This window comes from Olea europaea, unplaced genomic scaffold (assembly GCF_002742605.1).
Source record: "Olea europaea var. sylvestris unplaced genomic scaffold, O_europaea_v1 scaffold927, whole genome shotgun sequence".
Taxonomy (NCBI): domain Eukaryota; kingdom Viridiplantae; phylum Streptophyta; class Magnoliopsida; order Lamiales; family Oleaceae; genus Olea; species Olea europaea.
Window position 1 is genome coordinate 199,061 of NW_019267756.1, and position 15,784 is coordinate 214,844.

The following is a 15,784-nucleotide window of genomic DNA, read 5'->3' on the forward strand; positions in this document are numbered from 1 at the left end:
ATATCAATCATCTCACAATTAATGAAAAAAAAAACTATTTTCATTATCCTTCTTTTTATATTAAAAAAAAAACACTTTTGGCCCTGAGGCACATGCCTCATTTGCCTGACCATAGGACCGGGTCTGCTTATTTGCCATTAGTGTAACTCAATAAATCATACTTCGATTTCGACATATATATTTTTTAGTCTCTCTATTGATATGAAATTAACAAAGTCACTTATCTCGGTCCTTCAATTTCGATCCGTAAATTCTCAATCTTTCAATTTTATAACTTGTGGTTCTTGATGCACCTTGTCTGTCCACTTAACATCAAGATACTATGTGATGAGTAAAATGAGTAAGCACTTACTTTTGATACAAAATAAAGTGAAATAAAAAAATAAACAAAAAATAAAGAGGAAAGCAAAGCAAAGCCAGCCCAATTTGAAACACAGATACCTCTAACTTTTGCACACCTAGAAATCTCTATTCATTATATATTATTTTACTTGGTTGTCTTTTAAATTTATTGAAATATAAACAAAATGTCAATAAGATAAATAATTGAAGATATAAAGCGACAAAATGTTGTGGAACAGATGTTTATTAAAGATAGTGCGCTGACCAAACATACATGAGAAAATTTAGGAAGATATGTAGCAAGTGAAAAGATTTTGTAGTTTGCATATCTCTCTCTGTAAAATAAAAGTTTTATCCATATTTAGCAACTCATGAATCTGTTAAAATAAAGTGAAAGAGATGAATCGTATAAAAAAGGTGCAAGATCTCATAAATAGTGAAAGAATGAAAATAGAGATGTAAAAAGTAAAAGAACATATATTGTTTCTTACAATTAATCACTTATTTACGATATCGTTCGAATCATAGAGATTATTTTTAATAATAGTTTCTACCAGCTCAGAACGCCAATTTGAGTTCTTTTGAAGTACAAAAAAATTAAAAAATCATGATGAGTGGAATTAGCTGTTTGATTTGCTTTGAAAGATTCTGTTTGTGGAAGGGAGAAACTAGAAGACCAGCTGGGGCACCTGTCATTTGCAGAGAAGAAGAGCGAGCACCCATGGCGAAATCCAGCCTTTTTCTTGTTTATGATATACTTAAGAATGAGCCCACTTGGTTTTTATGTTTATTCTTCCTTCCCTTGTGCATTTTGCTTTCCAGGGTTTCACTTCATTCAAAGATTCTGAAAACATTAATATATGGACTACAATTTGACGAAGGCGTGGATTTTGAACTTGTGTATTATGCTTGTATGAGCAGTGAGCACTACAAAACTTCTAATTACTCAGACGCTACACGATGTTAAAAAAGTTTCATGTTTATTCCAATTTGAATAAGCAATTACTGTCATAGGTCCATAAGTAAGATTTTCTGCCATGGACTCGTAAAGAAATAGAAAACTACGTTTGGGATCCCATAGGCTTGGGGGTGGTGGGGAAGCTTCACTTCTCCTTGTATTTCAGATTGTATACCCAGATAAAAATCATAATAAAAGAGCAGTAGTCACGTCTGTAAGCCATTACCAGCGAATTCTGAACTTCAGATTATCTAGCTACAGATAATCCCATTTGATCATACTTATTTTTAAAATATATTTTTCTTACTTGTTTTTAGTAATACATTCTTCCTTAAATTACACGCATTAAAAAATAAAAAATTCTTCACATTTTAATCATACATTCATCAAAATATTGTTCAAATTTTGACAAATAAATAAGACTGAAACAGATAATTCTATAATAATACACAATATAATCAAACCTATGCTGGTCGAACGTTCGATTAATAGCCAATGCCAGAGATCTAATTTACAAAGGGAACGGGGGTGGGGGGGGGGGGGGAGAACTGGAATCCAGGTTGAATATTGCATCTGTAGGCAGCCATTAGTAGGGTTCCAGATTAACATCAAGAGGATATTTTGGTAATTGCACAAACTGAAGACATGTCTGGGAACTTGTTGCAACAAGTGAGCAAGGCCCAAGAAACAATTGTCGTTCACTGCATAATCTCGAGCTTGACAAAACCCTAAATCTGCTGACTACAAGTAGAAAACTTGTCATTAATTTTTGCAAAACAAAATATTGAGATATATTAAGACCCTCAACAGAAATAAGCAAACCTTAACAGTAATTGTGAGTAAGATCAAGCTAATCATAGTTACATACAAAATCAGCACAAAAACTGCAGCCTTAAACCCTACTTAAGGAATTTGTAGAGCAGAATGAAGCGTACCTTTGTTCAGGTAGTTGAAGTTCTTCAGAGCATAAAAGTAACAGACTATAATTAAGCAAAATGAAACCTTGATTGATTACTAAACAGAACTAAAATATAAAGTGAACTTAAGCAGTACAGGATAAGAAAACAGTGGAAGGGAGCTCCCTTCAGTCCAAGTACAGAAAGCTTAAGATTCAACTTGACTCTCGCATCATTCACTCAGTTACCGTGTAAAACTCATCAACTACACAGCATTTGGATGAATGAGTCAACAGCAAATTGAATCCTACGGCCTCCCATAACTGGACTGAAGAAAGCTCTCTTCTAAAGTCGCGTCATCAATATTCAATAAAATGGAAGTTTAAAAATTTCAAGCATCTCTCCATGGAATAAAAATGAAAAATTGGACACAGTCAAAAACACATAAAAAAATCTTAGTGAACAAACTTTGGAACCCCCTTCTACTTTTTAGCTTAATATATGTTGGAACTTCTTCATGTAAGAGTGGTAAAAGAGAGGGTCGAAGAAGGAAGGCAGGGCTTTTCTTTGGGGTGGAGGTGGGCGTGGTGTTTGGAGAGACAGGGCTAAATGTCTTGGAGATTCACTCAGCTCTTGAGTAATTTTCTGAAGAATCATGGCTTTATATAGCAAAGAGAGGGGCAGGGATTAGACTATATTTCTGGTTAAAATAATATGTTGCAATGTGACAGAAAGAGATGCATATTCTTTCTTTCTTGTACACTCCCTTCTATTTCACTGCACCATGGAAAGCACTGCTTTATGCTGCAGATTTTATATACAAGTCATTGACAAAAAATATTCCTTGGGATAAATTGCAATAGTTTAAGATTTCGTACAAAGAACTTCACCGACTTGTTAGCCCATGTTTGACAAATTTTAAAATTTAAATTATTTGTTATATTATCATTTTTTATTAGACAATGACACAATAAAATATTTTACATATAAGTTAATAAAATTTTCTTACTTTTTAATCACATATTCTATATAAATACTATTCAAAACTCTTTAATTTTTCAAATAAAAAGAGTCAAACAAGGCCTTAACTAAAATTGCATAATATTATGCTTATAAAATAACAAATTCCTCTAGAGATTAAAACCTACAATAATGCTAAACGTACACTCCTTCCTTTACATTAATTTTGACCTTGTCTTTGTTTTTTAAAAGTTATGGGCAGGAAAAACAATTTTGCTTTTAAAACTATCAAATGATATTTTGCCATACGACACAATGTAAAAAATAATATAAAAGATATTATACATGTAGCATGATTGTGAAATCTAAAGGAATAAATGAATTTTATCTTTAATCAATTTAAGCCCCCGTTTGATCTTCATTATATTAAATTCTATTACATTTCATTTTTCTCTCTTCTATTTTCAACCACACAATCTTCCATAAAATAATATTATACGTAAATTAAAAACTTTTCATTCTTTTTCAACCAATCATTTTTCAAAAAAGTACTATTCCCCTCATTAATTTTTCCACGTAATGGGAATCAAACCGGGGCTAAATTCCTTTCCTCCAATAATTTTATTGATTAAATCCACGCCATATATGTCACCACAGTATGATTGATTGACAAAATACAGAGCTAATTTCATTACAAGCATAGGCAATGTAAATAACAAACAAAACTCAAGGTCTTATCATATGAACAGTGAGGCATTAATAGTAATATTCTTCTTTTTATCAGGAAGATTAATTAATTAATATCCTGCATATCATCATGCCTCTTCCACTTGATTCCTGAGTGAAGCAATGCTGTTGTCTGAAAATTGCTACTCTTGAGGTGCCGCACAAAAACCCTACTTTTTTCTTTTTGACAAAATTCCATAAACTTTATTTAGGGTTTCTATTTTCTTCTATTTAGGATAAGATTAAGCCATGTTTGAAGTCTATTATTTTAAATTATAATGAATGAGATAGTAATTTTTTGAAAAATGTATGATTAAATATAAAAGAAAAACTTTTAAATTTACGTGTAATATTATTTCATTGGAAAATGTATCATTGATAAAAAGAGATAACAACCTAATTTAAGAAGTCCAGCTATAGATTTTCTAAACCTATAAGCAGCTTCAAGAGACCTTTAAAAACAAAATACTCTCTATTTAAAAAAATCAATGCTTAAAAATGAGTTTCAAAAGACTCTCTATTTTAATTTTTTAAAATGAAGAGTGTATTTGGCTTTTCAAATTTAGAGAGCCAAACTCATTCTCTATTCTTGAGGTATAATAATTACATTTAATACATTACAAATTTCAATGCTCTACAATTTAAAATTTTCAAATTATATTTGAAATGATTGGTCATTAATATATAAAAAATTATGCTTTAATAAAATATATGGAGAAGTTATTAAATATTCATTGGAAAAACAAAATAAAAAATTAAAGTAGATAACTTATTGGAGTGTGTAAAAAATTACTTTCTAAATTTAAAAATGCTCTCTATTATGCATAAAATGTTCATTATAAATGGAGGGTCTTTTAGAAATCCTCTAACATTTTTATACCTGTGTTCGTGTTGAACTTAAATTCAATAGTTTATTTTATATATCAACAAATATATTATCATAAGACACGTATGTCAGAAAATTCTTAATCATATAATTACATGCACTAAACACGAAGATTTAAGTACACTTCTGCAGTGTGTTAATTAAGAAGTACAGTTGAGCAAACCAGGTGTGCGCTGTAGCATACTGTACCTCACCTTAATTGGAAAGAACTCCTTTAGGCACTGTTTGATGCCCATTATTTAAAAAATTAAGTTCTCATTTGATAATAATTTTTTATCTGAAAAAATTAATTTTTTCATCATTATTTCACCATTTCAATCATTATTTTTTTACATCTTTACTCACAGATGAAACTCACTTCTATCTTTAACAGTAAAAAAATCAATTTGCATAATCACTAACGAATAGAGTCTAAAAGTTTTGAATATTTTTTTGAGAATGTATAGTTAAAAAGTAAATAAACTTTTTTGATTTTTGTGTAAAATATTTTATTGTATAAATGTGTAGTGAAAAATGATACTGTAACAAACAATTTAAATTTTTAAAGGTAAATCGCAACTGATACACCTATTTCTGTTGACTCGCTTGTTTGAGCCCCATTTTTGCTAAAAATACATTTTGAAATAGTAGATTAATTGAGAATGTGTAGTTAAAAAAAATTGCATATAATATTATTTTATTAAAAAATGTGTGACTAAAAAATGAAAAAAATATATATTTTTTAAAAATAATGGGATTAAACATAGGCTAATTAATTATTTTTCTAATCAAACTGGCAGAAGCTTGATTAGGATCAGTCCTGGCACTAAATATTTGAATTCATAAGTCTATCTCATGTGCTTATTATACATATGAACTCATGTTTACACTCCTACCCAATGTCAAATATTTAGAAATAACTTTTCGAACAGTATACCAAAAGGTCTGTTTTAAGCAGGCCGTTTTGATTGAGGGCAAGTTCCCCCTTTAGGGGTTGTAACGCCCATATTATTATTTAAGGCTTAGTTTGAGTGATGAATTTGAAATTTTTATTATACTCAAATTTTGTATTGCATTGATATTCATTTTAAAATTCCATAAAGAAGAGAAGACTACCTAAATTTAAGTATTAATAGAATTTGTGAGAGGACTGCCTAAGTTAAAAATTACAAATAAATTAGATAACGGAATATTTGAAACAAGATTAAGTATTAATTGAATTTGTGAGATTATCTTTGATTTTCAATGATGTTTAATTTATATTTTTGTATTTACATTTTGAACTATCTAATTGTTCTTATTGCTTCATTAAACATCTTCAACACTTCCTGCCTTTTTCATTTTTGTATTCAGTTGAATCAACATAGAATTAAAATGTTGTCAATTTTTTAATTTGTGTATTATCATTTCAACGTCTTCATAATAGAATTATATAGTTGAGAACAATCCAAGGAGAAAAAAGTAGCCAATGGACCGACGGGGCTAGTTAATGCATCTCTCTCTCTCTCTCTCTCTCTCTTCTCTAATCATATATTTTTTAATAAAATAATATTACACATAAACTTAAAATCTTCTCTTATATTTTATCCACACATTTTTTACAAAAAGTATCACTTCAAAATAAAATTTCCCCTATAATTAAATTAAAATAGTGCCCAAAGAAGGGCTAATAATGGAATGAAGATATCAAATTTTGGTGGCCTTTATTTAACAAAAAAAAAAAGGTTAATTAATAAAAAACGTCATTATCATTCAATGTTATTGTGCAAAACGTCACCACCTTTCATTTTTTGACACTTTTATCCTTACCTTCACATTTTATTGTGGAAATCATCATTTTTGTCAAATTTTTCGTGTAAAATGACTAATATACCCCCTGTTTAAATAAAACACTAAAAAGAAATGAAAAGTTAAAGAATAAATTGTAAAAAAAAAATAAAAAGTTAAAGAATAAATTGCAACCATACTTCCAAACTTTTTTAAAAAATGCAAATAAATTATTAAGGTAATTAGCACAAAATGTCCATACCTTTCATTTTTTTATCATTTTTACTCTTATTTCATATTTTATTACGAAAATCGTTATTTTCATCCATTCTCTCAATTAAAGGCTATAAAATGACAAATATACCCTCATCGTTAAATGAATAAAAATAAAGAACAAATTGCAACTATATTTCCAAAATTTTCAAAAAAAAGGACAAATGAATTCCAAATAAATAATTAAAAATTAAAGTAATTTTTTAATTATTTATTTAAATTTTATTTTTAAAAAAAATTGGTAATATAGTTGCAATTTGTTCTTTATTTTTCTTTTCTTTATTTTTGTTTATTTGAAGAGGAGATATATTTGTCATTTTACAACTTTTAATTGAAAAAATGGATGAAAATAATAATTTTTGTACTAAAATATAAAAATAAGGGCGAAAATATTAAAAAATAAAAAGTATGAGCGTTTTGCACAATATTAATGAAATGTAAAGACGTTTTGTATTAATTACTCTTTTAATAATTTATTTGGAATCATTTACACTTTTTAAAAAAGTTTGGGAGTATGATTGCAATTTATTCTTTAACTTTTCTTTTTTATTGTTTTATTTAAATATGGGATATATTTGTCGTTTTACATGAGAAATTTGATGAAATTGATAATTTTCGCAATAAAAGGTGAATGTAAAAATAAAAATGTCAAAAAAAGAAAGGTGAGAATATTTTGCACAATAATATTGAAAGATAATGAGATTTTGTGTTAATTACCCAATTTTTTTTTTTCAAATGGTATTGTTTGAGGAATGTGTTGTTAAAAAATGGAGAAAAAAAATTAAATTTAGGTGTAAAATATTTTATTGTGTAGATATGGGATTGGAAGATCACATTAGATTCTCCCAAAATGAGTGTATTGTCAAACCAATAGCCTGTCTCATAAATGCTACCCTTACCTATTGCAATGCAATTTCATTTCATGCCATTTATTTGTCAAATCAAATATTCATTTTCTTTCTTATCTGTCCATCAATCGATTCATCTTTAGTGTTGAGTGCTTTTGTTGAATATTCATAAAAACCCTAGTATGCATGTGTGATTTTCTTGAATGCACATGGATTTGTATTCAAACATATTATGATTATATCTATTTTCTATAAACTTGCTCTGAATTTGAAATGTTGCTACAGAGAGTTAATATTTATGAGATGAATCATATTTTTCTACATTAATTTTTCTTTATTTGGTGGGCTGATTTTAGCTTATTCAAACTAATTTAAGTAGTGTTGATGTTAAAAAAACTGACAATCCAAAGGTATTCAATTCCTGTTTTTTCTAAGATTAACTCGAAATAAACATCTAAAGCGACGTTGAAATTATTCGTGAAGGTCTTTCGACACTCAATCAGTTAGATGATTTAGATATAATGCACAAAATAATTATGCGTTGTATGTTGAGCATGACTTTAACAAATCTAATTGTCCCTTATATGGCATTTCTTATAAGAGTGAAGCTACATGTACAGGTGGAGGTAGACATATTTTTTACACTTGTCTTCAATTCCATGTAATTTTCTTGATGCATATATTTTTCATCAATCAACCCTCAATGCCATGTTTTCTCTGAATTTGCCCCGTGAATCCTACCGAATTAGGTGTTAATTATGTCTTGATGATATGTCTATTTATTTATTTTTTGGATGCTAAATGGTAATTTTTTATTTTGATTTTATAGCTCCATGATCGAGGAGTAATTTATGCCTTTCAAAGTGGAGTTTCGATGGAGGAGCCCATATATTGTTTCCATGACTGACAAGTTAGAATTGCATAATATTATCGATCAAAGCTTACTTCAAATATTGATATTTGTGTGAATCAATGTGTATGATATATTGTTACATTCATCTCACAAGTTCTTAAAATATAATTATCCGTTGAGAAGCCAATATCATCTTCCTTTTTTCTTTTTCTTTTTCTTTTTCTTTTTTTGAAACTATGAAATTTTTTGCTAGTCATCACCAATGAATTTCTACTGTCTAAAACTATAATCCTTAGGGCATCTCTATTGAGGAACACCCAAATTTTATATCAAATTCGAATTCTCAAGGCATCTCGAATGAGGAACACCAAATTTGATGTAATTTGGTATAATTTTCTATAACAACTACAATGGCATTGGAGATGGTTTTACACTAAATTTTACGTTAAATTTTATTTTAAATTATTTAATTAAAATTTATATTATTACTAAAATTGTTAAATTTAAAATTATATTTTATAAACTAAAATAGTGTATTTATTAATAAATAAAAAACATTTTTTAATGAAATCTATTGTATTGATTATTACTTATTACTTGATTAGAATCTAAAAATAAATGTTAAATAAAAATAACTATCACATTAAAATAATTATAAATTAATTAAAATCTATTTATTCGAAAATATAAAAAGGATATAGATGGAATAAACATTTGTTGTAAAGGGGAAAGAAGAGTAAAATGGACATTATTGAAATTCTCAAATTTGATATAAATAAATAGTGTTACACCAAATTTTATACTGTGTTTGGTTCCTCATTGGAGAGCATCTGACACTCTACACTAAATTTAGTCCCTCGTTAGAGATGGTTTTAGGACGATTTGAGGAGCAATCCATCTCGTGAATGTGCAATTATTTAAGGCCATCACAAATTATATTTAGCAAGTGATGTCATTACAACAACTTCTCAACCTCAAATTTGAGGGTAATACAAATTAAGGTCAAACATCAACTTCAAAATCTAATGCTCCCATACAAATTCCTTAATCACCAAGGAGTATCAAAACATATTAGGGCTAAGTTTCATACAACAAACCTTTATCTGACAAAGAAATCATAAATCGAACCCAAAGATTTTGAGATTGCTATAGTAACTCAATGAACCGTGATAAATCAAAGGCTCTCTCACTGTACATACTCAATCACAAAGAATTATGGTAACAACAAATGGATTAAACAAGGCACCATCAGACTCTTGCAATTGATTGGGTTGAGCCACAAATTTTGGGTCCAATCTCGAGGTATTAGTCACGTATTTCTATCATGGACCGAAGCCTATGAACTTAAACATTTACTGATACAAACATAATAGCCCAACTTGTTGGGTATCAACAAAAATCTCAACAAATCTCCAACTTAATACCAAAAAAACCTGCAAGCAAGCAACATCAGGCTAATACTTGTTTAGTCAAGGTAGTAAATGAAATTTGGAAATTACAGACCTTATCAGTGTCTTGTATCTGAAACACATACCATATCTGTTACATGGACTCACCCAAGGGATAAGATCAAACCCTATTACAATCAAATATACATATTGAATAATCCATAATAACACATAGTTGTAAAAATGAGATGAAAACACTCCATAGGATAGTATAGATATATTTTCAATATGTTCAATACACAAATAACAACAATTAACACTAAGTTAATCAAATAAATGGTCTACATATGCAATCAATGCATAAATGACTTCAAGAAAAGATCTCACCACAATTAAGCTATCTATTCCGTGTAGCTCGTATCTAGAGAACACACCTCTCCTCTCATGTCTAATTGGTAAATCACTAAAGCTCCAAGTCCATGGATGTTCCTTTATCACTTCCCTACATCTCTCAAACTAAATAGATTTGGTCTTCACCTAATAGAAGTTATAGGTGTGGCACTCTTTCACTCCACTCGATCAAGATTTTAATAGATAAAGGATTCTAATACATTAAACACCTCTTCTCTCATGATCCAAATGTCATTTCTTCACACCCTTCGTATATATCATCAATTCACCCTCAGGTATCTATTCTCCATATTACCAGTTGACACACTTACTGCTAATGTACATACTAAGTGAAAATAAATCCAGTGTCAAAACTCATAATAGCAACCCAATCACTATGCACGATACATATAGTAACATGATCACTCCTAAATTCATGCAAATGTAAACACCAAATATAATGAAATGGAATATTAAATAATGCATCAAAATCAAACAATCATTCATGCAAACGAAATTTCACACAGAGGCAAATGTAGTAGTAGCCATACAAGAGTTTATTATCAATAAACCTCACTTGGGTCATAACTAGACCCAATTGCAATGGCTGTCTCATCTCTTACCTTTTCTGCTTACTTTTCTTTTTAGGACAATCTCTTTATAAAGTTTTGAGATTTATTACAACTATAACATTTCTTACCATTTGTTCTCGTCTTAGACATATCAAAACATATTAGGGCTCAATTTCATACAACAAACCCTTATTTTAAAAAAATAATTATAAATCGAACCCAAAGATTTTGAGATTGCTACGGTAACTCAATGAACTGTGAAAAACTAAATACTCTTTCATTGCACGTACTCAATCACAAATAGAGAAAAAATAACACAAAAAGAGAAATGTCAATCAAAATATCTCTCAAATGATCTTCAATAATGAAGCAAAGCAGTCTCAGTTTGATCATATTCTAACAAGCCCACAAAAGGACTTTATTTGATAAAGGATTATTCTACAAAGAAAGATGACAATGGCTGCAAATCATAAAGAAAAAGAATAAAGGAAGACACCAAGCAAACACATGGTTTTGACAAGCAAAGGGGGAAGCTCATATATGGGTTTAGGGCAAGAATTAGGGCAACAACAAACGGGCCAAACAAGGCACAATCGTACCTTCATAAGTGATTGTGTTGAGCTACTAATTTTGGGTTCCATGTTGAAGTATTAATCACCCATTTCAATCATGGACCGAAGCCTATGAAATTAAACATTTTTCAATAACATAGTCCAAACTTGTTGGGTATCAACAAAAAACTTAACAAATCTCCACATTAATATCAAACGAACCTATAAGCAAATAATACCAAGTTAATACTTGCCAAATTAAGTTATTCAAATAAATTGAAATTTATAGACGTTATTAGTATTTTGATGTTAATAGTGCTTTGAACCTGAAATACATACCATATCTGCTATATGGACTTACCAAAGGGCTAAGGTCAAATCCTAGTACAATCATATATACAGAGTAATCAATCAAGAGCACATAATAATGCATAGTTATAAACATGAGATGAAGACACACCATAAGCTAATATATAGATCTTTTCAACATGTTCAACATACTGAGAACAATAATTAACACCAGACTAATCAAATAAATTGTCAACAATGCAACCAATACATAAATGACCTTAAGAAAAGATCTCACCACAATTACGCTGCCCTATTTCGTGTAGTTTGTATCTAAAGAACATATTTCTCCTCTCATTGCCAACAATGCTCACTAAATTGATCATTCCTCAAGCCTAACAAGTAAACCACTAAAGATCCCAAGTCCATGAGGTGTTCCTCTATCACTACCTTTCATCTCTCAAACTAAGTAGCTAATGGATTTCCACATAATAAAGTTTGTAGGAATGTCATTTTCTCACTACACCCGATCAAGATTCTAATGGATAGAGGATTTTAATACATTTAATCACCTTTTTTCTCATGATCCAAATGTCATTTCTCCACAACATCGTACATGTCATCAATGCACCTTTAGGCATTTACACTCCATATTACTAGTTGACACAATCACTGCTAATACACTTACTAAAGTGAAAACAAGCCCAGTGTAAAACCTCAAATAGCAACCCGACCACTATATATGCTAGCTTGATATACACAGTAACATGATCACTCTCAAATTTATGCAAATGTACGCACCAAATATAATGAAATGTAACATAAAACAATGTACACAATATACCAAAATCAATCAATCATTCATGCAAATGTAGTAATAGCCACAAGAGAGTTTATTGTTAATAAACATCACTCCAGTCATAACTAGAACCAGTTGCAACATTTATCTCACCACCACATTTTTTGTTTACTATTCTTTTAAGGACAATAACTTATAAAGTGTCCAAATTTACAACAGCTATAACGTCGCTTACCATTCGCTCCTGACTTAGACCTATCCCATCTTCTACCCTTCTCTTTACCATTCGAGTCACTTAAGTCACCAATGTCTTGATCTCCAATTCTCATCATGTCAAGCCTAAGGTCTACATCTCATCATGTGAACCTAGTCACTAATTTTTCCTTATTTCTTGACTCTCAACTCCATATCCTTACTTCATAAGGAGTTTATGACAATATTAGGTGTTAAATTGTCCCTCCTTACTTAATATATTTTTTTACATCTTTATAAGCATCAGGAATATCAGCCTTATATTGTTCAAACACTTTTTTACCATTGTTTCTAATATCTTGAACCGGGTTGTTAAAGACATGCAAATTGTTATCCGAATATTTAGAAGAGTCAAGTTTGGAATTGAAAAAAATTTCAAAGGAATAGCCAAATTTGGAGTGGATTTTAACAAATAAAAATCCTCCAGTTTCTTCTAAAGCTTTTATTTATAATTGTGTTTACCAACTTTTCTTAAAACGATATCAGAAATGTGTAAATTAATAGAAGTATAAGCCAATTCATCATTTTCATTTTTCTCATCTTCGGTCGAATTTGTAGGAAAATTTTCATCGTTCTTTAGAAACTTTTTATTGAATAAAAATGTCTTTCATCTTTTATTGCCAAATCAAAAACTCACATTTACCATAAAAAACACCCGACTCAAAATGTGTCGTCATTTTGTCCAAAAAATGTAGAAAACACACAATGCAAACAAGCAACTATCATAAGCAAAGTAGATGCACAATTCACACAGAATGGCCAATCAAACTTTCCTAATGTTACAATAAACACTCTTTTAGATTCTCAATATTTCATGATATTAGCGATCCAAGATCAAGGTAATGATCAAACGGTAAAGTCCATGTGATAATTCAAACAGAATAACCAAAACCAACAAAAATTCGACCAAAATTTTTAAAACACAATCATGAAAAATTTAAGGGACGAAGTAGTGAACAGTAACCTAGGTTTAGCAACAGGCGATGATTATTCCCCAAACCTAATGGCTAACCAACACAATGGCCTGCTAGTACGAGAATTTAAAAGCAATAAGCTATTTTATCGAGTGGACCAATTTGCCGGTCCATAATTAATGAGAGACGTGAATTTTAAAGCTTCAAGGCCACCATTATTAGACCTAAAGCTTTTAACAATTGTAGTAACACAATCAACCAAAACTCGAAACCTAAACAGCTAAGGGCAAAATAGTCTAGAATTATCATATTCTTCGAAATAGAAAACGGACACCACCAGTAGGTCTACAGAACCTCCAGGAGCAAATTGTCTTTGGATAACTTAGGGAAAAAAATAAAAAAAAACTCCACGTGTCATCATACACCAAATTAGCCTTGCTCATGGTCTAACATGCCTCCATGTCTGGTCTCCGCACGTTCTAATTGTCCACCTTCAACTTGATGTCATGAGTTGGAATATGTTCTTTTCTCCACCTGATCGCTGGATTGATCGAAAAATGCATTTGCATGTTTGCTCAATTTGAAAAAAAAAAAAAGATTTTTCACCGATTTCTGCATCGTATTTTGCTCTAATACCAATTGTTGATCAAAATATCTCGTCAATGATCTCTGCAAAGTAGGCTTAGTTTGATCAACCATGAGGTTACTCCAACTCAAAATACTTGTGTTATATCTTGTTTTCAATCCCACAAAAGAACTCAATTTCACAAAGGAATGTGACAATGGCTGTAACTCACAAAGAAGAGGAGGAAGAAGGAAGACACCATGCAAAACCACAATTTTGGGAAACAAAAGAGATATCCCAGTTTAGGGCAAGAATTAGGTAACAACAAATAGGCAAACAAGGCACAATCAGGCCATCAGAAGTGATTAGGTTGAGCTACTAATTTTGGATCTCATCTCATAGTATTAATCACCTATTTCAATCATGTGCCGAAACCTATGAAATTAAACATTTATTGATGCAAACATTATAGCATGGACTTGTTGGATATTAGCCAAAAACCGAACAAGCAAAAGAAAATCTCACATATAGATTAAGTAGAGTAAGAGAATAGCAAAATGAGATAGTAGAGAAAAGTTTATGATTCAAATTAGGGCTAACCTCTACCCTTTTCTACCAAGCATCCATAGCCATTGACCATCTATTTGATGTAATAGTTTAGAGTCATACTCATATCTAAGTTGTTGTTGAGCAGCTTAGTAAAAATAGTTTTATTCTAAACAACAATTAATAGGATCTAATTGAAGTTTGATTTCTTTTCTTCAAAACTTTTTTATTTTCTTCAATCATGGGCCTTAGCCTATAAAGCATTTAGTTGGGTCTTTTCATTGCTCTAAAACATGATTTGTAATGATCCGACTCTCTATGTTCAAGTCATTCTCTTATGTACTATTTGTTAGTAAAGACCTTTCGCGTATTATTCCTCACGATTTTCTGTTGGATGCTCTAGTTTTCAAACCTAGAACTTTTGTCTTATGAGAGTACGTAAGATGCATAGAGGCTCTTCCAAAAAGGATGATATGTAAAAGAACAGGTTAGACATGGAGGCTCGGGTGGTAATTGTAACGCCCCAAATTTTAAGAACTTAAATTTGAGGTATTACCGATATCATTTCATATACATACTTGAAGCGGAAAAATTTAATTGGAAATTTAAAACACTTAATAAAATAAAAATGTCATTGAATTTAAAGCATTAAATGGAAATAAAAATATATAAATTCCAACATAAATATCCATGAATATTATTATTATTTTTTGAGAACTTTCTTTACTTGGCAACCCGCGCACCGCTCAGCCACCATCTCCGTCGACCGACCTAACCTGAGATGTCAAAAATTGAAGGAATGAGTAATTTATACTCAGTAGGATACGATTAATGGTGCGATCCCGAATAAAATATTCAATCAGGCATCAAAATAATCATACAGTCATATCATATCTTTAGATTTCGGTAAGAGCTCATATCATATCATATCTTTGGTACCGGATGGCCATTTCATATCACATCAAAATCATATCATATCATAACTTTTATGAGTATAACATTTATCAACATGAAGAAATAAATTAAACGGG

The 15,784-nt window shown here is 30.1% G+C and overlaps 1 long non-coding RNA gene across 1 annotated transcript; it reads right to left on the bottom strand.

The window, feature by feature from the left end:
- Nucleotides 1-1,663: 1,663 nt before the first annotated feature.
- Nucleotides 1,664-2,978, bottom strand: LOC111392401. The gene is made up of 2 exons (XR_002702261.1): nt 2,236-2,978; nt 1,664-2,041 (listed from the first exon to the last, which is right to left on the bottom strand). It is a non-coding gene; the product is annotated as an uncharacterized LOC111392401 (long non-coding RNA).
- Between the last annotated feature and the right edge of the window lie 12,806 nt (nt 2,979-15,784).